The following is a 27,999-nucleotide window of genomic DNA, read 5'->3' as shown; positions in this document are numbered from 1 at the left end:
GAGGGCAGTGGCCTGAAGAAGGACATCAAGCGGACTAGGCAGATTGTGCCACACGGAGATACAAAATGGTGGAGAAAAGAGATTTCTATTGGAGGGCCTGGGTGGCTCGGCTTGCCGAGTAGCAGAGGGAGTTGTTCTGGCTGCTGTGGCGGTCGGCACCCAGACCAAACAAGAGATCCGGCACCAAGGGCGAGAGGCTGGGACCGGGAACGCTGAACTGCTTCGCCTATAGGCGATGGGGACAAAAAAGGACGGAGAGTCCCTACTGGGAGGGGGCAGAGAGGCCCTACCCAGAAAAGGCACCCCCTGTGAGAGTAACAGGGGGGCCCCCAACTTGTTGGGTCTGTGGGGAGGTGGGGCACCTGAAGAGAGAGTGCCCCTACAGGACTCCCAAGGCCCGGGCCAGCCCAGAAGGAAGGCTAGGGCACGGGCCCAAACAAGCAGGAGTAGGGATGTGGCAGGGGAAAGACCCAGAAAGTGCTTCCACTGCCACCAAGAGGGACACTTAAAGAGGCACTGCCCCCTGAGGCAGAAAGGGGGAGTGTCCGAGACAAGGGCTCGGTCAGAGACCAGCCCCAGGGAAGAGGTGGTGAAGACGGAGGCCCCTAGAGAGAAAGGGGCTGGAGCAGAGAGGCCCCACTGAAATGAGGGAACCCACATAGGAGCCAGGCGGCCCCATGTGGGAACCCAAACAGAAGTAGGACCCCACGTAGGACCAGGACATTCTACAGTGGGAACCCAGACCCTAGAGGTGGGAAGCAGGTGGCTCCAGACTTAGGAGGGCCTGCAAGAAGAAAGGGATGCCCTGCAGGCCCCGCTGTGAAGGAAGCTGGGGCAATAGGAATCCTANGGTGTGAAGGAAGCTGGGGCAATAGGAACCCTACCCTTCCCTCCCCTCCCCTCCCCCGTGAGCATTTTTAAGGGGGAGGGTTTGTGGTGGGGCAGCTGCCCCACCCCCATGTGAGAGGGGGCTAGAGTAGGCCAGAATGGCTGTGCAAGCCAGCAGCCAATCAGGGAAGGACCTACTGAGAGCCAATCAGGGCTGAGATTAGAGCCAGCCAATGCGGGCTAGGCTAGGCCCTATATAATGGCTGCCCAGAAGAGCAATAGGTAGTCTGTCCCAGAACTTCATGGGGAAAGGTCTGTCTCCTGAGCAGGAGATTAGCACCGCAGGCTGAGCAGTACTGCACCTGGCCATCCGATGGCCGAGACAAATTGTAACCGGCCTTTAAGACAAGGGACTAGACCTTGGGGGTTGCGGTTGGCCACCAAGGCAGGTGCAAGGACTGTTGCTAACCCCTGCCCACTGGAATGGGGTGAGGATGGACTAGTAGGCACTGCTGGAGGGGCAGTGGCCTGAAGGACACTCTCAAGCGGTGAGCAACGTGGGTCCAGATGCCAGCGAAGGACAAGAGATGGATGGAATGCTACCAACAGAGGGCGTTCCCCATGGACTGAGCTAGTTCCTGGAGTGACCAGCAGGAGGTGTCATGGTGGTGAGTCCCAATCCCGTGAAAAGCGCCCAGCCCTATTGTGGGCCCACTGCTACCTTGCAGACTCTGGTCCGGACCAGACTGGGCCAGCCGGAGTGGTCTCCCTCGGAGTGGGAGAGCAAGAATGAGAGCTAGTGGAAGGGGAAATGGAGCCCCCTGGCACTCACAGAAACTCTTCCCCCTTCTCTGTGGAGCAGGGTTCTTCCCTCTGCCCCCCAAATACCTTCATATGGGGCAAGACCTCTTTCTGTTGCACCCACTCTCCTCCCCCCCCTTTCCTTGGTCTACCCCCCTCCCATTCCTGCTGCGCCCATGTAGAGCTCTCCCTGCTCCATGTGGTGTAAAAATGCCCTTGTGTCAGGGCCACAGCCCCACTAGAGCTCGGAAAGCTCCACTTTTGAGGAGGTGTGGGTGTGACAGAGGCTCAGGGCTAGCTTCATCTCCTGCCCTTTATTCTCCCCTTGGCCCTTCTATGGAGTCTCTAGGTATGATAGGAATAGGAGCCTCCTTCCTAGCTGTCTTCCAGGCCCTGGGATCTGGCACAGCCTCCCAGATGGGTGCATCCGGTAGCTGAGCCACGTCAGGGAGCAGTAGGGATAGGTCATCTTGCCCCATCCAAGCAAGCAATGCTGGCTCTCAAAGAGGCTTAGATGGAAGACCCCAGCTCCTCATAGAGGTAAGAGCCATTTACTCCTTGGGGCGCGTGGGTCTCTTGCGGGAGAAATGGCATCCCCGATGCATTGCCTGTCTGGGAGCTTCCCCTGTCCCTGGCTCCCAGTTCTGGGACAGAGACTTCTCCATCATCCTACCACCCTGGTTTCCTTCCTAGGAAGGGGCTCTCCAGAGATGTCCTCGAACCTGGACTCCTGAGAGCATTTCTGGCAGGAAACTCCAGCCCCTGGGGTATGAAGAGAGCATCGGGTAGTCTTGATCACCTGGCATCTCCGGTCTCCAGCTCCACTTCCTGCAGCAGTGGGGTTTCTCCAGCCCCCTCACCACACCTGTCAGCCTCCGAATGTCAGAGTCACCAGAACAAGCAAACTCCAGTTCCAGGCAGTGGGGCCTGTGTGTCCTCAGTCCCTCTGGAAACCAGGTGTGAAATGGGGAGCAAGGACCCCAGGCCACCAACAGTCGGAGTGGGCAGAGCAGGTCTGTAACAGAGTGCTTTCTCCTGGGCTGCACAGCCTGGGGCCTAGCCAAGCTGATTATAGACTGAGCCCTAACTGAGAGGCAAAAGGAGAGGACATCCCCTCCCACCTCCCCTCCCCCTGGAGCGTCACTAAACTATCAAAAATGAATACAGTGGAGTCGCATCTTATGTGGGGGTTAGGTTCTAAGGTCAGCTCATGTCAGGGTTCCCTCCCCACTCTGAATTTTAGGGTACAGATGTGGGGACCTGCATGAAAGACCCCCTAAACTTATTTCTACCAGCTTAGGTTAAAAACTTCCCCAAGGCTCAAATTCCTTGCTTGCCTTAGTAGCGCTGCCACCGTCAAGTGATTGAAACATTCAGGGAGGGCCACTTGGAGCCCCACCTTGCCCCTGCCAGCCCCTCTGAGGGGGGTCAGTATTATCCCTGTTCACTGGAGCATAGGGATAGAAAGCAACTGGCTGCAAGGTCACACACGATGTCCCTGACGGGCAGGAAGGAAGGGTGGGACTGATACCAGTCCAGCTCCAACCACTAGACTCCAGCCACTTCCAAATTCAGAGAACCCAGGAGCCCTGACTCTGACACTAGGCCTTAAATGACGAGACCAACCTCCCTCCCACTCAGGAAACCATAGAAAGGACCATCTGCTGAGCTCCCATTGGCAATGCCGCTGTCAGAGACCATTGCTAGTGGGTGCCAAGTGCCTGAGCAAGGAACTCCTTGAGAGCCTCCTAGAGACTCGCAGGTGTTTGACTGTAGCCCTCAGGGAGCCATGGCAAAAGACTCTCCGGCTCTAACAAAGGGTTTCTGTTCTCCTAGACAGTCAGCCCATGAGGCCAGTTTGCAGAATGTGGAAGAGCCCTTTGGCGAGGGATTGGAGGATTCACCATGAAGGTGACAGCAGCGGCAGTGCCTGGGTCCCCATGGGCAAAGCCTCCACTCCTGACACTCCAGGCTAATCTCCCCCTGCTCTCAGTGGGGCTTGGCTTTAGCTGCTGGGCCTGTGAGCCTAGACCAGGGGTCTCAAACTCAAATGACCATGAGGGCCGCCTGAGGACTAGTTCATTGGCCCAGAGGGGGCAGGAGGGGTGCGGGGGCTCAGGGTGGGAGTTGAGGTGCAGGGGGCTCAGGGCAGGGAGTTGGGGTGCAGGGTGCAGGTGGGAGTGCAAGGTGTGGCAGAGGGTTGGGGTTCAGACTGGGCTTGGGAGGAGGTTGGGGTGCAGAAGGGGTGGGGGATGGAGAAGGGGGCTCAGGATAGGAAGTTGGGGTGTAGGAAGGATGTGGGATGAAGCAGGGGGCTGAGGGCAGGAAGTTGGGGTGCAGCAGGGGGTTGAGGTGCAGGCAGGAGGCTCAGGGTAGGGGGTTGGGGTGTGGGGTGCAGGAGGGAGTGCGAGGTGTGGCAGAGGGTTGGGGTGCAGGCAGTGGGCTCACGGCAGGGGGTTAGGGTGCAGGACGGCATTGAGCTCTGGCCTGGAGCCGCTTACCTAGAGAAATAGCCCCGCAGGCCGCGTGTCTGAGACCCCTGGCCTAGGCCGAGCACTCAGGTATTTCCATCAGCCTGCTCAATGGCAAATGCAGCCACCCAAAGAAGTGAAGAAGAATGGAAGTGAAAGAGTAAAGCTGGACCAGCCGCTGAGCTGCTGCAATCAAGTGAGCAGAGCCGGGGAGAGAAGAGGGAGAACTTGAAGGTGGCTGGCGCAGTAGGGAGGAGAAGCAGTTTGGGAGCCAGGAGAGGAGAAATAAATAGTTAATGACAAATCCTGCAGGCTTTCTCTTGTGTGGTGAAGGGTTGAAAAGGGGTCTCTTTACTATCACGCTAAACTTTAAAATAGCTGTGTATGATGGGGGGGGGGGGAGGGGGTTGAGGGGCTTGAAGTCCCAGATTCTTGGGCTATTGCCTCCTTCTTCCAGCTTATCTCAACCCAGCAACTCCCTCAGATGGTAGCAGTAGTGAGCTCTTGTCCTCCTTTTGTGGATGAGCCACCAGAAAAAGGACATGATACATGTGGCCAAGGAAATAGAGCTCCAAGTGCCTTCTGCACACTGTGTCCAACCACAGTAATACTCAGCAGAATCCTCAGGTCTAAGGTTAGTCATATGCAAGTACAAGAAGTTGTTGGGATTGTCCCTGGAGATGGTGAATCGGCCTTTCACTGGAGCAGCGTAATTTTTTGTATCTCTCAACCAATAGCTAATGGTTGATACCCATTCCAGTGGCTTTCCAGGCGTGTTTCCGTACCAGGTCATCCTATAATCACCAAAACTGAATCCGGAGGTTTTGCAGGAGATCTGGAGAGAGTCCCTGAGCATTTTATCTTCTCCACCAGATGCCACAAATTCTAATTTTGACTGGTGTCACAGAGTGTGGGGGAGTCAGGGTCCTGCATCCCTCTTCCTGGGATTCACCGTGACTCTCATTAGCCAGTAAAATGGAAGGTTTATTGAACAATAGGAACGCAGTCTAAAACAGAGCTTGTAGGTACAACCAGGACCCCTCCGTCAAGTCCTTCTGGGAGGCAGGGAGCTTAGACCCCAGCCTTGGGGTTCCCTGCGTTCCACCACCCAGCACAAAACTGAAACCAAAAACCCCTCCAGCAGGCTCTCTCCCCCTCCACCTCTCCCTTTGTCCAGTTTCCCGGGCCAAGGTGTCACCTAGCCCCAGGACTTGGATAGAAAAAAGGAGACATGGAGACTTCTATAATAATACTTGGGCATCTCCTATGTCTGCAATACTGACCCATAATATCATCTCTCTGATTCTGAGGAGAGTTCTCTTGGGAATTTGCTGTTAATTGCACACACAGGGGATGCAGGCTGACTAGATCAGGGTAATCAATTATTTTTTGTCACGGCCTAGATTTCTTGGTCAAGGTACAGTCCAGGTCCAGACTCCAGAGAAAATAATAATTAATAAGTAAATAAAAAGATTTCAAGTCCATTCAAAAGAATCTGGCAGTCCAAATTTTGCTTGTAGCCCACCTATTGACTACTCCTGGTCTTGATTTTCTCTCCAAGAACTGTAGAGTCAGGCAAATCATGGGCTTTAAACAAGAAATTCAGTTATGTATTTTGCACTTGTTTTGTCTTCTAGAAGTTAGATGAATTCCAGCCCAGAATACCCTGCATTTTATATTCCATGACTTGTGTGGCTTGACTGAGGGGAAAAATAATAATATTCATGGAATTAACAACAGCTGGGCTCATTTTCCCCATGGGCTGACTACGTTGAATCCTGGTCCCATTCCCTTTTCCTTTTCTTTTTGGTCTGCCCAAGATGTAAGCTGCTTGGGACAAGGACTGTCTCTTCCTATGGGTAACACGGTGATCTTTTTACATTTGGTAATACTTTATCCCCAAAATAGCCACATTCCTACAATGGAACTATTCAACCTGATTAAGGATATTGCAGTCTGGTCCTATATGTTTTTTTATTAACAGCACAAAACACAAGTACTAGTATATATTATAATACCACCAGATAGATAAACAAGGTTGGTGAGGTAATATCTTTTAATAGACCAATTTCTGTTGGTGAGAAAGACAAACTTTCAAGCTACACCGAGCTTGTCCTCAGGTCTGTTAGCTCAAAAACTTGTTTTGCTCACCAACAGAAGTTGGTCCAATAAAAGATGTTGCCTCACCCACCTTGTCTCCCTAATATCTGGGGACAGACAGGGCTCCAATAACACTGCATACAACCTAGATAGATAGACGGATGTATGAATGCACAGGGCACAGCCAGCATGTCAAACACCCAATCCTTGTGCCCTGTTCAAGAAAAACATAAAACAATTTATATTCTCTTTGATCACACACCCAGCCCATGTTGGAAAATGGAGACACCCCCACCTCCACACACACCTTGCAAGATCTCCTTTTGCCCCATCATAAAGCACAGATAAGCGCCTTTGGTGGGAGTCCTAACAAACCCTGGTGAGATGCTTAGATTTTGGTGTTCCTTGGGGTTGTGGGGTAGGGGTGTGGGGGAACTGGGGCACCTCAAGGGACAGGAAAGAGCTGGTGCCAGGGGGAAAGGAAAAGTTTCTTGGTATTCAGTTCCAGAGAAAGAAAGTGGATGGAAGCAGGTAACCCTGTACTATTGTTAAGACAGAGTGGATAGACTCCGCCTGTTTCTATCAGGGTTTTCTAGCATTCAGGCCTTTGGCTTCCTCAGCAGAAACCTGCTCCCCCAACCACAAGTCACGGTTCTTGTCTGAGCTCCCACTGCCTTCTGCACACCGTGCCCACGTGCAGTAATACTCAGCAGCATCTTCACGTCTCAGCTCAGTCATATGCAAATACAACATGTTCCAGTAATTGTCTCTGGAGATGGTGAATTGCCCTTTCACAGACTCAGAGTAATATATTGCATCCCCGTCTTTGCTAATTGTGGCAACCCACTGCAGTCCCTTCCCAGGTGCGTGTCTGACCCAGGACAACCACGTGCCACCAAAGTTGAATCTGGAGGTTTTGCAGGAGATCCGGAGAGAATCCCCGAGCATTTTAATTTCTCCACCGGATGCCACAAATTCATAGTTTGACTGGATTTCTGGATGGAAAAAACAGACATTAAGATTCATAAATAAAAGAACCGCCAACATCTTTAGCAATTAAATTACCTTTGAAAGCGAATAGAGTGGATGCGAAGCTGAGCTAGTGTTTCATCTTTCTGATTCTGGAGAGAGGTCCCAGGGGGTTGACTGGTAAGTCCATGGACGCGAGGGGCTGTGGTTGTGTCTCCGAGAGCTGCAGGATCAGGGGACTAGTCAGCGCTAAGCAGGAAATGAACTCCAGCCCAGAGTGAGCTGAGTTTCAGAGACTGGTTTTCATGCTGCTTAGCTCTTTGGTGGAATCTACTAAGCACAGACCTAATAATAGGTGTGCACCAAAACTCTGCCCACTTTGGTTTGTGTTGTTAGCCAATTCCACCTCCCTTTTCCTGCCTTGTCTACTTAGACTATAGGCTCTTCAGGGCAGGGGCTGTCTCTGACTGTCTGTGCAGCTCCCAACACAATGGGACCTGGATCTCAGTTAGTCACTGGGTATGTTCAGTGCCCAGCACCATCAGGCACCGATCGCTAAGTAGGACATAATAGACATGATAAATAACGGCATTCTCATTCTGGATTTCTTACTCAGTCTTCCTGGACTGAAAACTTTCGGGAGTAGAGGGCCTCATTTGTCCGGGCAGGAAAGCCCTGACTAGAACCAGGAAGAAGGTGGGATTTAAAAAAAAATGCTTCTTGGATTTAGAAGCACAGTTTCTATTCTGAGTCGATGGGATTTGCACTCCTAAATCCCCAAAGTGCTTCTGAAACTCTTTGGCTCTTGGCAAACTTCTCCAGTTCCTTTGTGCTAAGGCACTTCACACCTGCCTAGAGCGGGGTGAGGGTTGGGCTTTCGGTTTTGTAGCTAGTTTATTCTCCAAAATACACAGTTTTGAGTCAATCAAATTTGTTCATGAATATGGGTCAAATTCAGCAAATAGTTTCAGCCAAAATAACGGGGGGAAACATTTTTTGGCATTTTTGAAACAAAACATTTTGACTTTTTGTTTCAGAATGGTGCTAGGTAGATTTAACTATTTTTAAAAGGTAAAAAGTGAAACTGAACTGAAATGTTTTATATCAGGTCAAACAAATCATTGTATTCAACCCAAAATTAAATGTTTTCATTTTGGTGAGAAAAGCTGTCATTTCCACTCAATGCAAAATTAAACTTTTTACTATTTTTGGTACAAGCACTGAACCAAAAACTCAATTATTTGCCCACCTTCAGTCCTGACTTTGCTGCACGCAGATGTTTTTTTTCTAATATCCATGAACCTTTTTATTTTATTAATTTCCTTCCGTTAGTGACACAATTTGCGTAACACTCTGAGTTTCATGGACTCTGGTTTAGAGAGCAGAAGCATCATTTGCTTCATGTAGCAGAAGGAAAAACTAACATTTCTTTATATTCATTTTTTGAAATAGTCTCCAAATCCCATTCCCTCACTCCCACCTTTGCCCCACCTCTAGTCCCTGCAGTGTGTAGCCAGACTGGTATGTCCTAAAAGAGAGAGACCCTGTAGCCTATTCACTCACCCCAGCCAATCTCTCTGACCTGAGATGAAATCAGAACCAACACCCTGAGCTGGGAAAGGTCTTGTATTTCATTCCCCAGCCCTGGAGTCAGCCAATCTCCCTGCCTTGGTGGGAGATGAGAAGCTGGCACTCCTAGAGAGGAAAGGCCCATATTCCATTCCCTGCCCACCCGAACCAGTCTCTCCCACAACATGGAGCTGGCTGGGAGCTAGCACCTCTGGAGAGAAAAGCCTCTTTGCCATTTATAGGTTCAAATCATTCAATATTGTTAAAAGAAACAACTCTTGTTGTGCAACATTTTTTTATTGTGTAAGCAACATGCGCCAAAACACAAAACATTGCTAGCATATAAAAATAGGAAAGGAAAATACATGAATTCAAAAAAGTTAGACATTTTTAAAAAGCCCATCATCTTTCAAAGTCTACTCTTTCAAAAATTCTTGTACAATCAGTATAATTTAGTTGGCAAACATCCTATTCTAGCCTAAGAAACATGGTAGGTTTGCACTAAAGATAGGATTTTTTTTCAAGGGGCAGGGAAAGTTTTGAGGGAATACAAAATAAACTTTAAAATAGAAACTCTCCTCCAATCTTAATGCTGAAGTCACTATTGTAACTTTACAATTCTTTAAGCAAAATTAGCTTGTTAAAAATCTATTCATAGCAACAATAAATGCAGACTAATTGTCAGTATCAAAAGCAGTGGATATAATTAAAGCAAAATTTCTGTCATCTTTGTTTATATTATTTCTCAGGTCCTTCCTCGCTCCTTCTCGCGAACCTAGAACAACAACAATGACATTGCTATTAATTATTGTGTTCATTTATTTTATTACAGCAAAAATATCTGGTCTTTTCCACATGGCAAATCCCAATTGCATATTAATCATAGAGGTGCTGAAGTTATAGTGACATCTGTGAGAGTTTCACATGTGAATCAATTACAGAACAAGAGATTCACAGATTCCAAGGCCAGAAGGGAGCATTGTGATCCTCTAGTCTGACCTGTGTCACACAGGCCAGAAAACTGCCTCACAATAATTCCTAGAGTAGATCTTATAGAAAAAGCTTGCAATCTTGGTTTAAAAATTTTCAGTGATGGAGAATCCACCAGGACCCTGGGAGAAGTGGGTATATTGATCCTTTTATCTGTTTTCTTTATTTCAGTTGTCAGCAATAGGCAGGGACTGTTTCTCATCATGTGTCTCAGCAGTGCCCAGAATAATGGATCCTTGGCCCTATACTAGGCACTAGTGCAATATTAATAAATATAAACTTCCACACTAGAGACAGGAGATCTCTGATTACACAACCATTCTGAGAAATGTCCTATTATTTCATAGAGACAAGGTGGGTGAGGTAATATCTTCTATTGGACCAATTTCTGTTGGAGAAAGAGACCTGAAGAAGAGCTCTGTGTAGCTTGAAAGCTTGTTTCTTTCACCAGCAGAAGTTGGTCCAACAAAAGATTTTACCTCATCCACCTGGTCTCTCTAATATACTGAAACCAACACGGCTACTACAACACTGCAAACCACCATTTCCTGACTAATGGTACAACTGTGTGCATGCTGTCAACCTACGGTACTTATACAGCCTCCAATAGTAATGGCTGAGAACTTTTATGTATTTATCCTCCCAAACCCTCTGGGAGGTAGGGGAATGCTGTTATTCCCACTCTACAGATGGAGACCCAAGACAGAGAGAGACTAAAGGCAGAACATTCTAAAGAACCTGTGGGAGTTGCTCAAGCCAACACTGAACCAGGGTCGGCGCACCCATTAGGCAACCTAGGCAGTTGCCTAGGGTGCTAACATTTCGGGGGCGGGACCTTCCGCTGCCTAGGGCGGCAAAAAAGCTGGTGGCGCTCCTGCACAAAACATGGTAAGGCCGGGAACGGAGCCCAAGCCCCTAATCACAAAACAATTCTTCTCCTCCTACCTCTTCTCTTCCTGCTAGTGTAGGCAGGACTTAGGCTCCATCTACATTTTTACTAGTATGTTAAAAAACCTGCCCTAGGCGCTATTAGCAGACATTGTGATAAAAATGCCAGAGCCCGGTCTGCACTGCAAAGTATCACGTACCTCAAAGACTAATCTTGCAATCATGAGCACATTAAAGAGGATGCTCTTTGCAAGCACAATTTCCAAACCCAGCAGGGCAGCGGATAGTGTCTTTATGTTTTTCTCCTCATTCGGCTCTATAAAATATGAAACAATGGTGTAGTTTGCCCATGAAAATTCATATTTGCACAAAGCCAAATATAACAATTAATATAACATATTATATATATATATATACACACATACATATACACATACATACATATACACAGAGAGAGAGAGAGAGAGAGAGACACTTGTCAGAATTCAATTTTTAATTAAAAACTGTAATAATTTTTAATATTTTAAAATAATTTAATAATTGTAAATAATTTAGACCGATAACATCAATGGCTTTTTTTCTATTTCTATTTATTTATATTTTTCACAATTGTATGAAATTACTGGGGGACAGACAATAATTATTCAATGATAGTATATTTTGAGATTCAATAAATTAAAGCTTTATAACCATTAAAACACAGATGGTATATTTTGATATATAATATTGACAAAGTAAATACCCGTAAGTCAAACTCTAATACAGGCCTGCACAACTCGTAAAGCGGCGAGGGCCATATTACTCCAAAGAAAACAACTGAGGGCCAAACCCCCCCCAAGCGCCGCCAAACCCNACCCCCGCCCCCCCCCGCCCCCCCCAACCCCCCCAAGCCCCCCCAACCCCCCCCCAGCGCCCCCCAGCCCCCCCGAAACACCACACCCCCCCCCCCCCAGCACCGCCCACCCCACGGAAACAACCTCCCCAGCGCCGCCGACCCCCCACCCCCGCGCCATCTGTTCCACGGAATTAAACCCTCTTCCCCAGCGCCGCCCCACCAAAACAGCAGTATGAACCTCGGTCATATGTTATAGCGGCCCCATAGGTAGTATAATTAAGGTAAAAGAAAAATGTCTTTTTGATAGAAGTAGAATAAGATCTTCCCCCCCACTTTGTAATCGATTGCCCTGTTGAATGAATGAGGTGTGAATGAGGAAGGCGTGGAAGGCAGGCACCTCTGGACAGCTGCAACGCTTGGAGAGGGCAGGGCCAGCTCTAGGATTTTTGCCGCCCCAAGCAAAAAAATTTTTGGCCGCCTCCCCTTTCTTTTTCGTGTCCCTGGCCCCACCCCAACTCCACCCCTTCTGAACCCCTTCCCCAAATCCCCAGCACCGCCTCCTCCCCTGGCGTGCCGCATTTCTTGCCCCCATTGCTTCCTACTGGCCCCCCGTGACGTCCCGCCCTAGCTCACCTCCACTCCGCCTGCTCCCCCGGGCATGCCGCCGCTCTCCTTCTCCCCCGTCCCTCTCAGGCGAGGGAGAGCGGAGAAGCGGAGCAGCGGCGCATTCAGGGGAGTAGGCGGAGCGGAGGTGAGCTAAGGTGGGGGGGTGCAGGAAGTAACAGGGGGGGTAGAGGAACCACTCCCCGCTCCAGCTCACCTCCGCCGCCTCCCCCGAGCGCCCCGCCGCTTGGCTTCTCCTCCCTTCCAGCATTGCTGCGCAAAACAGCTGTTTCGCGCGCAGCAAGCCTGATAGGGAGGGAGAAGAAGCGGAGCGGTGACGGCGTGCTCAGGGGAGCAGGTGGAGGCGGAGCGGAGGTGAGCTGGGGCAGCGAGGGCACTTTTTTCCCATGCCCCGGAGTCGGCATCTATGATGCCGGCGCCAGAATGCCGCCCCTAGAAATGTGCCGCCCCAAGCACCTGCTTGTTTTGCTGGTGCCTGGAGCCGGCCCTGGGAGAGGGGATGGAAGCAAGACCAGATCAGTAGAACAGGTCAGCAACCGACTCACCACTCGCCTCCTCAGCTCCCTTGCCCCGGCTTGCCTACTCACCCCCCGCCACTGCCCGCCCACTCGCCTCCTCAGCCCTCCACCCTCCCGGATCGCCTACTCATTCCCTGCCACTGCCCGCTCGCTCACCTACTCCGCCCCCCCCCCTCCCCTCCCCCCTGTCCCCCTCCCCCCCCCCCCCCCCCCGCGGGCCGCACAATGAGCCCACGCGGGCCGCATGTTGTACAGGCCTGCTCTAATACATTCTCATGCAGCATTTTTATTATGTTGCTTTTATCAACATTTACTGATAAAAAAATCTAATCCTTCCAAGCCTTTCTCTGTGCTAAAGAGCAGGAGTAAGGAAGTGGAGCTGGCAAGGTGCAGCTCTCTTCTGCAATGCAAAATGCTTAGAGAAGGAGAAGAAGAATGTGATGAATTGTCATTGATGTCAGTGGGAAATGGGCCCATGTGGAATGAGTTAACAACGTATGGTAGCAATAGACCAAAGGGGAGATGTTTGTTTCTCAGTCCTGTGCCATTGCCGTCAATGGGAGCAGGACTCTCGGAGCTAGACTGCAGGAACCCTGCTCACCATTGCTCAGCACTTCTTTCCATTCACAGCAATGGGTCCACTTGTGTGAACAGCTGCTCGCCAACACCAGTAAAGGTTGGACAACCTGGTCCTACGTTATTTACAGTTCAATTACCAGACACAGCAAGGGCCAGATTCTCAGCTGATGTTGAAGTCAATAGCTCTCCCCTCCCCCACGCCCCATCTCACAAGTTGCCTGTTGGCCATAAAGTCTTGCAGCAACATAATCACTCGTTTGGGTACTAACCTTCGAAGCTGGGGGTTGAAATGTTGCACGGCTCGGACACGATGATTGTTGGAGCAGATGTGAAATCTAAAAGAAAGACAGTAAACCACTGTGACGTTGCACTCCATATGTTTTATGGAAATACGCTTAGGAGTGTGAATCTGATGTAACTGGAAAATGCTTTATTCAAAAGGTCTCTTGTAAGTTATCATAACGAAGGTTATAACCTACAGAATATATTCCTTCTATTTGTGTGCATGGATCATTCTTGTATCTGAAGCTAGAAATAAGAAGTATAGCTCTGAGGTCCTATTGTAATTATGTAAAGTGTGGGCCCTTAATGGTGGTTTAGAATCTTGATGGCTCCAATTCACTAGGACAATTGGTTGTAAATGGTTTATTTATCTGCAAACCTTCCAGTGTATGTGTGGGCCAACCCAGGAAGAATGGAGACTAGCAGTCTTACAGTGACATGTGACCATGTCACATGATGCTGGAATCCATCTTAATCCTTGTACTTTTCCATTGATGAGGCAGAGGTGTGTACAAGCACAGACAAAAGATTTCCGCCATGTGCCAAAGATATAAAAGTGGGTGGACCAGGACAAAGGGGGATGCCGGTTATGAGAAAACCCCTGCTTACCACCTGAGATGTCTGCTGGATGTAACAAGAACTGTACCAGGGGAAAGGATTGGGCCCAGACTAGGAAGGAGTCTAGTCTGTGAAAGAAGCTTATTGGAATATCTTTGAGGGTGAGATATTACCTGTAATCAGTTTCTTAATGTATTAGGCTTAGACTTGCATATTTTGTTTTATTTTGCTTTGTGACTTACTTTGTTCTGGCTGTTATTCCTTGAAACCACTTAAATCCTATTTTTTATACTTAATAAAATCATTTTTGTTTATTAATAAACCCAGAGTAAGTGATTAATACCTGGGGGAAGCAAACAGCTGTGCATCTCTCTCTCTCTCCCTCCATGTTATAGAGGCGAACAATTGATGAGTTTACCCTGTATAAGCTTTATACAGAGTGAAACAGATTCATTTGGGGTTTGGATCCCATTGGGAACTGGGTGTCCAGGTGCTGGAGATAGGTGACCTGCGGAGCTGTTTTTAGTTAAAGTCTGCAGCTTTGGGGCCATGGCCCAGCCCCTGGGTCTGGGTTACAGCAGGATAGCGTGTCTGGCTCAACAAGGCAGGGTTCTGGAGTCCCAGGCTGGGAGTGGAAAACGGGCTCAGAGGTAATTTCAGCACATCGGGTTACAGTTCCAAGACGATCTCTCTGACTGAACCCGTCACAGTAAAACATATAGAATGCAACGTCACATCCTTCTCCTGAACTCACTGCCAGAGTCTTGGACACTGTCCATGGTGGAGGCCGTACATGTTAAATCCCTGTTTGTCTCTGGTCACACCCCCTGCCAGTACCTTTAAATCCTAGGATGTCATTCATAGGTGTTCTTGCAAGGTCCGCAGTTCCTGGTCCCCAGGTGCCTGAAAACATGTTGGGGTGTTGTATTACTAACAGAATGCAGATAGCAGTATCTGTTCAAATGAAGGTGTCTTGGCATTTAGCCACCAATGCCATGAGGCAAAGTGCCTCAGTTTCCCCTTCCACACAGCAGTGGAGGTCTGTTAATCACTCATTTGGGTACTAACCTTCCAGGGTGGGGGTTGAAATGTTGCACGGCTCGGGCACAATGATCGTTGGAGCAGGAGATGTGAAATCTAAAAGAAAGACAGCAAACCGCACCCAAAATAAATGATTTATACAGATATATAATAATCCCACTGAACTATCTGAAATTCAAGAGCATGGAAATTCACCCTGGGCACAGTTCTAGCCTGGTCCATAGTGCTGTGAAGTCAAAGAGAGTCTGCCCTTTTTGGAAGTATATGAGTCCTTGAATAGTGGCACAAAACATTTTCTTAAATAAACATTTTATGTAGGATTTCTTGCAATTTCCTTTGAAACAGCTGGAGACAGAATACTGGACTAGATGAACGCACTAATCCATTCCAACTTCCACTGTGATCCTATATGATAAATAAAAACTGAATTAATCTCAAAGGTGTATTATCTTATTGAGCCTTAAACCCTGAAAACATACCTGGCGGCTTCTCAGCTGTTTGGGTTTTCTTAATAATTTTGCCGTTATGTTGAACGTAGCAAGACACTAGTTCAGTTGAAGAGAACTTGACAATCTTGACAGCACTGTATTTCCCACTAGATGTGAGGATCGGGTCTGTTGCTTCATATATAATTTCACTGTTAGAATTCATGAATATCTTCAGCTCTTTAGGGTAGAAATCTTTCGCCAGGCAAGCAGCAATGCTCTCATTTTCTGACTCCATAATGCAGATGGAGGGCTTGGAAGGTGTTTGATCTCCTGGAAAGTTAATATCGTGGTTGAAATTTAATTAAATGATTATCATAATGGTCCCTTCTTGCCTTAAAAGCAATGATCTTTGCCGTATGTGGGTACCTAGAGAGTACCTATTTGATAAGTACATAATATAGTCCTCTTTTAATCTAGACTTTGATAAACTGAATAGACTGAGCTCCTTAAGTCTCATTTGAAGCCAGGATTTTAGTAATAATAATAATAGGAACTTAAAAATGGGAGTTGTCGGGGAAAATAGCATGTGATCATTTCATTAGAAGTTGTAGCATAAGGAGAAAGAGTTAATTTTGCCCAAACAACCTTAATTCTGGCATTTGCTAACTTTTGAAAGTTTGTTTCTGCAATTATAAAACTACTTTAACAACAAGTTTTTGTATGAACTTAATATGAATGTTGAAACCTTTCAATAGAATATTTTTAGAAGATTGCAGTGGAAAAATGAATTAAAATTGCAGAACACCACATGACTATTTTAACTATATTTTTCATGTAATTTCTCTCTGCTAGAAAGAAGGAATGTCAAACTGTCACTGAAAGTCGGACAGAAGCTGGGAATTTATACACACACATTTCCAGAAGGACCTATTGTCTCTGGATCCGAAGTGTGCATTGCCCAAAACCACCACTACCAGCACAGACAATAAGAATCCCTGCATAGTCACAGGGTTATTTTTAATCTCACCTTCAATATGCCTTCAAAAATCTTTAATAAATTACTTTTTCTTAAATGTAAAGTTTTCAAACACCCTTTCCTGAGCATTAAGGTTAAGTCACTTACTTGGTATTAGAGAGACTTTGGTCCCTTTAAAGACAGCATCGGAGTCCACAGTGCTATACAGCTGTGCAAGAACCTCTCTAGAGAAAATGGAAACAACTGCTAGGGTGTATTTATTTTAGTCTGAGTCTGGGTTAGATTAATTTTCATCTCCAGTTTCTGCTGTAATCTTGTGCTAAATCAAAAACCTTTTCCATGCAAAAGGTGATTTATATTTTAGCTGCAGAACAAGAAAATTAGCTCAAAGAGGCATGATTTTTGTTGTCTCTTCGAGCCTTTATAATTAAAATATGGAATCCTTGGTCCTGCAAAGACTTACAAACATGCTCAACTTCCTCCACCCTGAGGCAGATTCTCAGTTGGTGTAAAGGGTCCTGGCACCTTTGAAGCCAATATGAAGATTTACACCAGCTGAGGATCTGTCCCGCTGGATAGCCCTATTAACATTTCAGTGGGTCTGTTCCAATGTGTGAACTGAAACACGTGCTCAGTTTCTGTAGGATCAGGGCCTTACAGAAGAATTTTGATGCTTGACTCCCAAAATTTCCTGCTTTCAGAAACAAATTCCGTTCCTCAAAGCCAAGATCTGCCAGTGGGTTGAGGAGGATTGATTAGGGGTCCCAAAGAACAGCAACATGCCGTATGTGGGACCAGGTAGTAAGGTGACCCTCCGTTCTGAAAATAATAAAAATAGTTATGGATGTTTTCCTTCTTTAATTTAACTAATGAGGATAAAACCCTGTATAGAGAAATTAGGCATGTGCACTCGACAGCATATAAAGAAATGTGCAAAGGTAAAAGAAGTATTTAAAATATTATTAAACCAACACAATAACATATGCATAATATCTCCCTTTCCCTTCACAATAAACGAAAAACAAGGGATTTAAATGAATCAATCGTAATTAAGATTTTATTTATTTATTTATTTATTTTACACAAAAACATTGACGAACATTTCCTGGCCCTTTCTTCTGTCTTTTCATGTAACTTCCTCTGAAAATGGCAAAAAACCCAAGGGCTAGACATTTGCCTGAGGGAAAAAAAGTGTTTGTTATGTTCAAGGTTTTTGTGCAGGGCTCTATGGTGTCTGTATCACTGTGTGTATGTATACTCCACTCACCATGCTAAACCTCTTTACATAAACTGTCCCTGTAGCTCAGAGGGGATTCAACACTTCTCAGAATTGTAGTCCAGAGAAATGAGCTGTTACTTGGAGCTGCCCATGTGGGTGAATGCTTCCTTGGAACTGCAGCAAGCCCAGTTCTGAAATGTTTCACAGTTCAACTTTTCATCTTCTTCTTCTTCTGTCAGAAGAGTCCCCTTGGTTTCTGGCAGCATAGCATGGTTTGCACTGCTAATGCACTTGTAGTCTGGTAGGCAGATCTCCATTACATAAAGGGAATTCACCTTACGCATAGGATTCCACAAAGGGTAGTCAAGTCTGATATCCCACACACACACCCTGAAAAGCAATGGCAGTCAAATTATGGGATATAATTTAACCATAAAGGAATTTCTATACAGCAAGTTTCCACTGACAGTAACGGTCTCTGATACCTCACAGGGATCTTCTTTCTTCCTCCAACAGTGTAACATAAATCCTTAATTGCAGTCCCAGCAACATTACCCTGAACCTACTAGGTTAATGTTTCAAGAGGAAGTATGAAATGGTAAAATTGAACCCAATCTCACTATAATTCTGTTACCGTATTTCTATAACATTTGTTTATACAACTCCATGCTGGTTGCAAATCTTTCCTCTACCCACGCTCTGTTTGTTAACTTGTCTGTCTAGTTCTACATTGTGTGTTCCCTGGGGCATGGATCCTCCTCCTTCTCTCTTTGGAAAGTGCCTAGAATCTCAGTTCTCATACTTTCAGACCTAGCGTACAGCATATCTAAGGGGGAGGGAGTTACTTGGCATAAGGAGACTTTGTGGTTTTAAACAGTGCAATTGAATCGCTGACACAGAGGGAAAGCTGCTTTGTGCAAAGAAAGCATGCAGTCAAGATGGGACTGAAAAACTTATAAGCCAAAGTTGTGGTAAAGGTTGTCTAAAGGTAGGCAGTGGTGTGTGAGAAAAAGCTTTCCAATGCCTCGTCCCCTCTGACCAAATGAACAAGTCTAGATCAACAGGCTGCAAAGATGATTCTCTACCTCAGAATATTTAATTTCTCTTACTTTTTTAAAAATTTCAATGGAAATTAGGCAGCTAACTAAGAATATAAGAATATTAGAACATAAGAACGGCCATACTGGCTCAGACCAAAGGTCCATTATCCCAGTATCCTCTCTCCCAACAGTGGCCAATGCCAGGTGCCCCAGAGGGAATGAACAGAACAGGGAATCATCAAGTGATCCACCCTCTGTCGCTCATTCCCAGCTTCTGGCAAACAGAGGGTAGGGACACTATCCCTGCCCAGCCTGACTAACAGCCATTGATAGACCTATCCTCCATTAATTTATCATTTTTGAACCCTGTTATATTCTTGGCGTTGACAACATCCTCTGGCAAGGAGTTCCACAGGTTGACTGTGCTTTGCATGAAGAAATACTTCCTTTTATTTGTTTTAAACCTGCTGCCTATTCATTTCATTTGGTGACCCCTAGTTCTTTTGTTATGAGAAGTAGTAACCAACACTTCCTTATCTACGTTCTCTGTTTGTCACTGAATGAGGAATGCATGGTATACGCTATGCCAGACATTTGTTAACTGCTATGTCTGCCATAGTACCTCTTTCTTGTCCCATACCTGTCCCCATGGTGACATTGGCCAGGGGTACCAATATGGGGCCATGCTAAGCAACTGGATGGATACGAATTTCCAGCACCACTTACATTTGTGATTCCTATAAGGGATCCAGGGTGAGGAGGGAGAAGCAAAACCAGCCAATTTTGTTTTCAGAGTTCCTGTCCCTACAGAAACAAGGAGGAAATATTTCCAGGTCAATGGAGAGAGAAAGGGGAAGGAGAAAAAAAAAAAAAGCTACCAACTGCATGGAAAACATTTCTTTGCATCTATTCTCTTCCTTCATTTGCACAGAAACCAGATCCATGTTTCTGAAGAATTTGCATGGATCTGCTACTTATTCTCCTCACTGTCTGGGACTTAACACATGGTTGCATTGGAGACCAATTAGAACATCAGCTTTCCCCCAAATCAGACTTCAGCTGCACGTGTTTGTTTCATGAGTCTGCTCAGGGCATGTGTGTAATCAGGGTAGATCAGGTGAAACACGGACTGAACATGCGGCTCATCACAGCAGACCCCTCCTAGTCCTACAAGTGGCAATATGGTTGCTCCTCGCACACCCAAACCACCTCCCAGGACTCTGAAACCTCAAGTGGTTGAGAATTTTAGCTACTTCCTCACCCAACTTCCTTGTGTTCCAGCATGGGCTCCCGGGCTTCCCAACTCCACCTGCAACAAGGCACACAAAATCCCCACATGCATAAACAGGGGAGTAGCCAGTAGAAGCAGGGAGGTGATTTTACCCATGTATATGGCACTGGTGAGTCTGGTACTGGAATACCGCATCCAGTTCTGGCGTCCAAATTTTAATAAAGACATTGAAAGACTGGAGATGGATGCCTTTCTAGGAGTGATGCTTTACTCAAACACAATCAGCGGGATCACTAGGTGAAATTCTCCAGCTGGTATTAAACTGGAGATCAGACTAGGCAATCTAACAGTTCCATCTGACCTACGAAGATCTGGCTTTTCAATAAGGCCATACAAACAGCTTCTAAGGGCACAGCAGTTCCAGCCAGGGAAATGGTACAGTGAAGTTAACTGGAGACGCAGCAAGGTGAGAAGGGCTAGTGCAAGGAACTATTTAAAAGTAGCATGCAGGGAGAGGGGGGATAATGGCTGAGTTTTGGAAATGGGAAGGAGTCAGGGAGTCAGTGGGGATTACTATGTGACTTTCTATGCCCCCTACGACGCAGGAAGTCAGTCTAGATCAGGGGTAGGCAACCTATGGCACACGTGCCAAAGGTGGCACACAAGCTGATTTTCAGTGGCACTCACACTGCCCGGGTCCTGGCCACTGGTCCGGGGGGCTCTGCATTTTTATTTAATTTTAAATGAAGCTTCTTAAACGTTTTAAAAACCTTATTTATATAACTAAACTATTGTTGTATGTAAAGTATTATAGACTTATAGAAAGAGACCTTCTTAAACTGTATTACTGGCACGCGAAACCTTAAATTAGAGTGAATAAATGAAGACTCAGAACAACGCTTCTGAAAGGCTGCCGACCCCTGGTCTAGATGGTCATAATGGTCCCCCCGGCCTTAAACCTTGACCCCATCTACTAGATTTCACTGCAGGCCCAAAATGGAAGAGGGAGTTAATGCTTCTCTTCATCCTTGATGTAGTGGGGTCTGCTCAGGGCACGTGTCATCGCGTGAAAGATGGACTGAATATACTCATGGCAGACTCCACCCACGCCCTCAAACACAGCTGTGACACCACCAATGGCAAAGCAAGAGGAGTCTCATGGGTCTGAGAAGAAATATCTTGTGGGCTGGATCTCCCCTCAACACCCACTCTCAAGATAGTTGTGTGGTTAAGGCTCTGGACTGGGACATCTGGGCTCAGTTCTCAGCTCTGCCACAGACTCCCTGGGTGACCTCAAACAAAGCCAACAAAAATCTTTGGGACAGGAATGGTCGCTAAGTGTCTCTACAACCCACAGCACATTAGGGCCTCTAGGCAACAGTGTAACATAACTAATAATAAAACAGTGGATGGGCCCATCAAGTCAAGCATCCTGCCTCCAGCAACACATCTCTGGCTACTCCCCACTACCCCTCACAGAGCAAGCCCTGAAAGCACAGGAGCTGATTATCCTTATCTCAGCTCATGTAGGCTGTAAAACCACTCAGTCCCTTTTCTTTAAGGCCCTTCTCACCTGGAGACCCTTACCGTACTGTCTTGGGTGCTCAGGTCCGGGATGTTTCATTTCGGCCCATTTTCAAGATTCAGTTACTTTGTTTGTCCACTTCAGCCCCAATTGTTTTGTGGGGTTGGGGAGTCAGTCTCCAGCCTCTCCACCATCTGAAACAGGCAAAGAAACATTTATAAGACCATGATCCACAAAGCCTCTTCCTTGCTGCTGCAGCTATACCAGAAATCAGAGTTGCTTCTGGACCCATCTAAACCCAATTCCCCAGCATACCACAGGCCAGTTCTACCTGGGCATATCTAGGCAGGAAGAGCTAACACTATACACGGAGGGGAAGACAGCAGGACTAAAATGAAGTCACTTCTGGGGTGGAGAGAGGCAGCCAGAGCAAAATGCAACAGGAGAAGGGAGGGAACTATTTTAGCACAACGGTTCTCAACTGGAGGTCTGTGGCCGGTCCACGAAGCAGGGCCAGCATTAGGCTGGCTGGGACCCAGAACAGAAAACTCTGAGCCTCGAGCCTCGCAGAGCTAAAGCCGCCAGCCCTGCCGGGCAGAAGCAAGCCCCCCGCAACCTCCCCTCCCCCCCCCACTGGGCCCTGGAATTTTTATAGCATGTTGTGGGGACCTCGAAGAAAAAGGTTGAGAACCCTTTTTTAGCGGACAACTGGCCAAGCTCCCTATTATGCTTACAAAAGATCCCATGGCCCTTTTAATGTCCACACTGAGCAGACAGGATCTCAAATTTTGTTAATGCCTCAAGCAAGAGATCCAAACAGCTTCAGACCAATAGCATTAATTTATCTGCAGTGGAAGGGGGAAAGAGATGAACCAATCCTGGACACTGAGGATTTAAAATCTGAAGTTTACATCACTAAGGTAACACCAGCCTAAAGGCCTCAAGTCTTGCACAGGCTAGTAGGTTAGCAAGACCCCAAAGCCACAAGTCATTCCTACTACACTCCATGATCGTAGCTGAACGCTGGATCAGTCAACACAACTGGTAACAGACACTTTGATAAAGTCAGAGCTGAAAAACATCTGCTAGAATCCAAAGGCCAGAGCTGAAGATTTGACACGCCTCAGCCTGCACTAATTCGGGGCAGGGAGATGGTCTGGCAAGCTGTGACGAAGTGGAGATTTTCCCTTGTTATGTTGTATGTGAGTCTTACTGTTCTGCATGAATGCTGTGTGTGCCTCAGTTTCCCTTTGTATTGCACCAATGTCTAGGTGTGTCTTTTGTGGGGGTTGCTCCAACTGCCTGCATGGATGCTATGGCCGCCCCTTCATAACCTGAGACCCAGGAGGGGGATGCGACCAGGTGACTCTTGGTCTGGGAAGGAGACAAAGGCCGGAGGAACAACGGGCAGGGCAGGGGCCAGGCAGCTCTCTGCTGGCTTTGGGCACAGGAGGAGGGCCAGAGCCCTGGCTCTGGACTCCCTTTCCCTCCCACCCAAAGATGGACTTGGCTGAAAGTCACTGATTTCCGTACTAACAAGTTCTGTTCTACGCTTTGATCCTGTTGACTCATAAACCTTCTGTTTTACCAGCTGGCTGAGAGTCACGTCTGACTGTGGAGTTGGGGTGCAGGGCCCTCTGGCTTCCCCAGGAGCCCCACCTGGACGGACTCCCTGCAGGAAGCGCATGGTGTGGAAGGGGATGTTGAATGCTCCGAGGTCAGATCCAAGAAGGTCGAAGCTGTGTAAGCTTCTTGCCCTGGAGACAGTCTGCTCAGAGAGAGGAGGCATGCTTCCCCAAGTCCTCACTGGTTTTGTAGAGAGTAGTTCCAGAGCCATCGCCCCATGACTCTGTGACACAGGCCTAATCCTGCCCTGATCTACCCAACAGGAATACTCTGGAATCCTCTCTCCAGGTTGGAAATTATAGTATTGGTAAAGTCCTTAAAGAGAGGTAGACAAATAAAACCCAGGAGTCCTGACTCCCAATCCCCCTTATCTACAACTAGACTCGACTCCCTTGCTCTAATCACTAGTTCACACTCCCCCAGAGTTGGGAATAAAACTCAGGGGTCCTGACTCCCAGCCCCCCTTTTCTAACCCACTATAGTTGCCTCTAGATTTCGACAGTTTTGCTGTTATGTAGAGTTTAGTTCCCTGGGCAAGGGATTTCCCTTCCTCTCATACCAGCTCATTGCTCCCCATATCTGGAACATGGCATTGGTCCAAAGCAATTGTTTTCTCCCAGCTCATCAATTCCATTTTCAGCTTAAAATGAAGGGATACAAACAGTGGTTTAGGATACACAGACCAAAACCTGGCAACCAGATCACATCCAACCCCACCACAGCTATGTCAGAAAAGAGGCTTTTAAAGGTTACATTAGAGACTGGAGCAATGTTCCTTCTAATTCAGGGCTCTCAAACTCAAAATGACCACGAGGGCCACATGAGAACTAGTGCATTGGCCCAAGGGCCGCATCACTGACACCCCCTCCTCGCTGGCCCCGGCCCCGCTCCCACTCCACCCCTTCCATGAGGCCCCACCCATGCCCTGTTTCTTCTCCACCTCCTCCCCTGAGCGTGCTCCTCCCTTCTCCCTCCTGGAAAGTGCTAAGTGTTATACAGAGCATACAGATCAGTGCTGCTCCTACAAGTCATTTCCCAGCGGTTTTAATAAAATATATACACTCAGTAATGCACCTCACTCAAAGGACAAAACATGCATTTACTTAGATTTACTTCTGTTAAAGCCCCCCCCCCCACTGCACTGGGCTGTACCACCACTCCACCCCTGTTCTGCCTCTTCAAGGGGTGGCAGGTTTGTAGAAATTTTGGTGGTGCCCAGAACCTGCCCCCCCACTCCGCCCCCCCCCCCCAAGGCTCTGGGAGGGAGTTTGGGTGCAGGCTCCAGGCTGGGGCAGGGGGTGGGGGTGCAGGCGCTGGGATGGAGTTTGGGGATAGGAGGGGGTGCGGGGGTGAGGGCTGTGGATGAGGTGTTTGGGGCATTGGAAAGGCTCAGGACTAGGGCAGAAGGGCAGGGGAAGGGCAGTCTACCCTGACCTAGTGGATGGGGGCACTAGGACCCTGCAGCAGCAGGTGATGCTGGAAACCAGCAGAGTGGAGCATGAGCTGCAGGCTCAGGGGCGGTGAGGGGGAGGCAAGTGAGCCCTGGGGACACTTGGGGGAGGCACGTGGGGGCGGCAGGCGGGGGCGGGAGAGAGACCCAGCCCCAAACATTGGGGAGCAGCGAGCAGGAAGCTTAACTGCCACATAAAATAACTGGGGGGGGGGGGGGGTGGGCGGGAGGGGGGGGGGGGGGGGGCGCAGGGATCTTGGAGGGCTGCAGGGAAGAGCTCCGTGGTCCATATGCGGCCCGCGTGTTTGAGACCCCTGCTCTAATTTTTGACAGGCCGTGTGTGCAAAAAATTTCTTCTGTGCAAATATTTGTGCTTCTGTGCAAATTTTTGCGCACGCGGTGTTTCGCCATGTGCACGGGGTTTAGGATCTGTGTGCGTGCGCACACGCGTACAGCTTAGAGGGAACAGTGGACAGGAGTGTAAAAGCCTCTAGAACAGGATGTTCCCACCTTTGGGGTAAGTAGCAGCAAGTCCCCAATAATGTAGAAGCTACACTCACTAAAATGAATACAGAAATGAGGGTTTGTCCTTCTCCAGCCCCTTCCAAAAATCTTCAACATTGGGGCTTTCAGAGGAGCCTAAGGGAGTTAGGTATCTTACCCCATGCCCCCCTTAGGCTCCTCTGATAATCCCAGCCCAAGTGCTTTACAAATATTAATTCTCATCTGCCCTGCGAAGTCAATATCATCCTTATTGTGTAGATGGGGAAATTGAGGCACAGAGCGGCAAATGACTTGACCAAGGTCACCAGCAAGTGGCAGAGCCATGAATAGAACCAAATGAAGGTCAATCTTACATGGTGCCACCCCACAATCTCTTCCTGGTGATGAAGGGCACTGCTGTTCTCCAAATTTTACAGCTAGGGAATTGAGGCAGCGGGCCAGTTTTTAAAATGTCTGTGGACACCTAAAGACACAGAATTAAATCAGTAGGTGTTAGGCACCTTTGTGTTTCCGAACATTCCACTACACATCTATCTGTATCTTTAGTGCCTAAGTACCTATAAAAATCTGACCCAGAGAGACTAAGACTTGCACAAGGTCACACAAGAAATTTGTGGTGGAGCCAGAAATTAAGCCCATGTCTCTCAAGTCCCATGCTAGCACCCGAATTGCTGATTCCTCCTTCCTCTCGGCCAAAAGGCTTTACACTTCTAGTCTCAGCTCTTCCTGATTGACTTTGGGGCTTTTCAAACCAGACTGAACACAGGGATAGAAAGCAGACTATAGGGAACAATCCTGCACTGACCCCAAGACGACAGGCCTGTTAGGCCACCCATCCTATGTAGCTCTAATCTTCTGTATTAGAATAAACCTTAATTGAACGGATTACTGCCCTGAATCAGCCTCCAGACTTTATCTCACTGCCTCCTTTGCAGATCCAATCCCCACAGCAGGGCAGAGAATCTTTCTCTGAAAGCCATAGATTTGCATTCTGCATCTGACATCTTTTGAGGCTTCATAGATCCTAGGCTCAAGTATCTTTCTGACCTGTATAAAAGTGACTGGCTTTCTTTATCTTGGTAGATGCAAGGAGTCTTAAGATGCTACAGATCAGGTAAAGGTTGCAGAGGGGGATGGCTCAAAGGCTATGAAGTACCCAACCATTTGTAGCTAATAAGGGGTCAAAACAGATGCAAAAACAATAATATTTAATAATTTGCTCTCTTTCTAGAACTCCCATCCCAGATTTTAGAGTGTTTTATAATCATTAATGAATCAAGACTCACATGCTTCCTATTAAGTATTATTCACATTGTGCAGGTGGGGAAACTGAGGTACAGGTAAAGTGGCTTGCTCAAGTTCACCCCTGGGTCATCTTCAAAGCCGGTAATAGGAGTCCTGACTCCCAGCCCACCTACCATTAGACCTCACTACCCTCCCAGTGCTGGGGTAGAACCCAGGATGGGTGGGCTGGGAGCCAAGACTCACGAAACTGCTTTTTTAAAAGGGGGTCTGGATGGCACGTGGGGTTCAGCAAAGGCACTATACAAGCAGATGGGAGTTTTACTACAGGAGCCAAATTGGGCCCAGGATAGCCTCTGAAGTCCACTGTGTGTTTCAAAGCCAGCAGAGCTCACTCAACTTTCTTCTCTTGTAACTAAGCTTCCATTTACTTCCTTCAGTGGAGTTTCATCCGCAAATTATAAAGTGGGGCGAAAAGCCAGAGCAAAATTGAGGCCTGGAGCGACGTTCAACTCCCCCCTCCCCAACACATCTGCCACACACAGCGTGGGCAATTACACCATTGCCAGCAGCAGCATTTCTGAACCCCAAGTCAAACCGGTTCCCAGGTCATTCCACACCCCGAAAGAGGCCGCTAGCCCTAGAACACACAGCGGAAGTGCGAAGGCACCTTCCTAACCCTGCTCCCTCCGCAGCAAGGACGTCCTTTGTTCAGCCTTCACCGGCTCCCCCACCATGTGCTTTTTCCTCTTAAAGGGACACACACCTGTACATAAAACTCCTGCTGTTTATTATGGTTCGGTTATAGCAGGACGAGCGGGTCTTTGGACTCTGCTCTCCCTTCCAGAGCTGGGAGCAGAATCTACTGTATTAAGGGCAAAATTAAGCGTCAGAACTACTCGGGGGTTCGCCTCCGAGCTCTGCAGCACACTCCCTGCCTGCCCTGAAACAAGTCACCAAATCATACGGGGGAGGGAGAAAAGAGGAGTATGAGAGAGATAACAAACTCTTTCCACAGCATGCGTGACTTGATGCAGGCCTGAAGAGGAACACTGCAGACAGACACACAGTAATTTATTAAAACACAGGGACAAATCGTGCCATCTGTTTCGCCCAGATACTGTGAGTTCAAGGGGAATTTCAGCGGTGTCACTGACGATCACACAGCACAATCTCACAGTTTTAACAGGCCACTAATCCCCTGCCCTTGGCCCCACCTAAAAGAGTGTCCTATGGATTATGAATTCATCAGCCCCACGGTCAAATGAAAAGCCTCTCTGCACCATATACAGTTTAACTACATTTATTCCAATCCTAACACATGGGTGGATGCAAAAATTAAATTCAGATTAGCAAAGGATTCAAACAGAGCTAGAGATCTTGCAACTTACCAAGCACGCTGATCTGCGAGTACAGGAACAGAGTGAGTGAGTAATGACGAAAGAGACAGAGACAAAATGAGAGGAAGTGGTAGGTGGGACAGGAAAGGAAGCAGCTTTTGCAATTGGCTGAGAGTATAAAACAGTAAGTCTCATTTCCCTGACTCAAGAAGACCAGATGTAGATTGCAGTTGCAGAAGCATTGGTCTGCTGTGTTGAGGCCTCATACCATGTGGCTAAAGATCTTTACAGCACCATGGCGGCCCAGAGGACTCAGGGGGCTGGGGCAAGCAATGTTGGAGGCCCCTTTCATAAAAAAAGTTGCA

The 27,999-nt window shown here is 47.7% G+C and overlaps 2 long non-coding RNA genes and 1 other non-coding gene across 7 annotated transcripts; all 3 read right to left on the bottom strand.

Annotated features, from left to right (window-relative positions):
- Positions 1-9,198: 9,198 nt before the first annotated feature.
- Positions 9,199-13,917, bottom strand: LOC117885321. The gene is made up of 3 exons (XR_004647786.1): positions 13,442-13,917; positions 10,817-10,932; positions 9,199-9,513 (listed from the first exon to the last, which is right to left on the bottom strand). It is a non-coding gene; the product is annotated as an uncharacterized LOC117885321 (long non-coding RNA).
- A 3,575-nt stretch (positions 13,918-17,492) lies between these two features.
- On the bottom strand, positions 17,493-27,760 carry LOC117885320. 5 transcript variants are annotated; one of them, XR_004647781.1, is made up of 5 exons: positions 23,658-23,739; positions 21,521-21,666; positions 19,978-20,025; positions 19,443-19,520; positions 17,493-18,066 (listed from the first exon to the last, which is right to left on the bottom strand). It is a non-coding gene; the product is annotated as an uncharacterized LOC117885320 (long non-coding RNA). The 5 variants fall into 5 exon arrangements; XR_004647782.1 differs by having other exon boundaries at positions 21,535-21,666; XR_004647784.1 differs by lacking the exons at positions 19,978-20,025; positions 23,658-23,739 and adding an exon at positions 27,686-27,760.
- Positions 19,796-19,873, bottom strand: LOC117886354. Its single transcript, XR_004647937.1, has one exon. It is a non-coding gene; the product is annotated as a small nucleolar RNA SNORD126 (small nucleolar RNA).
- Positions 27,761-27,999: the final 239 nt, after the last annotated feature.

Source organism: Trachemys scripta, chromosome 12 (assembly GCF_013100865.1).
Source record: "Trachemys scripta elegans isolate TJP31775 chromosome 12, CAS_Tse_1.0, whole genome shotgun sequence".
NCBI classification, from domain to species: domain Eukaryota; kingdom Metazoa; phylum Chordata; order Testudines; family Emydidae; genus Trachemys; species Trachemys scripta.
Note: the sequence above shows the minus strand (reverse complement) of the source record. Positions and strands in the feature narration are given on the sequence as shown.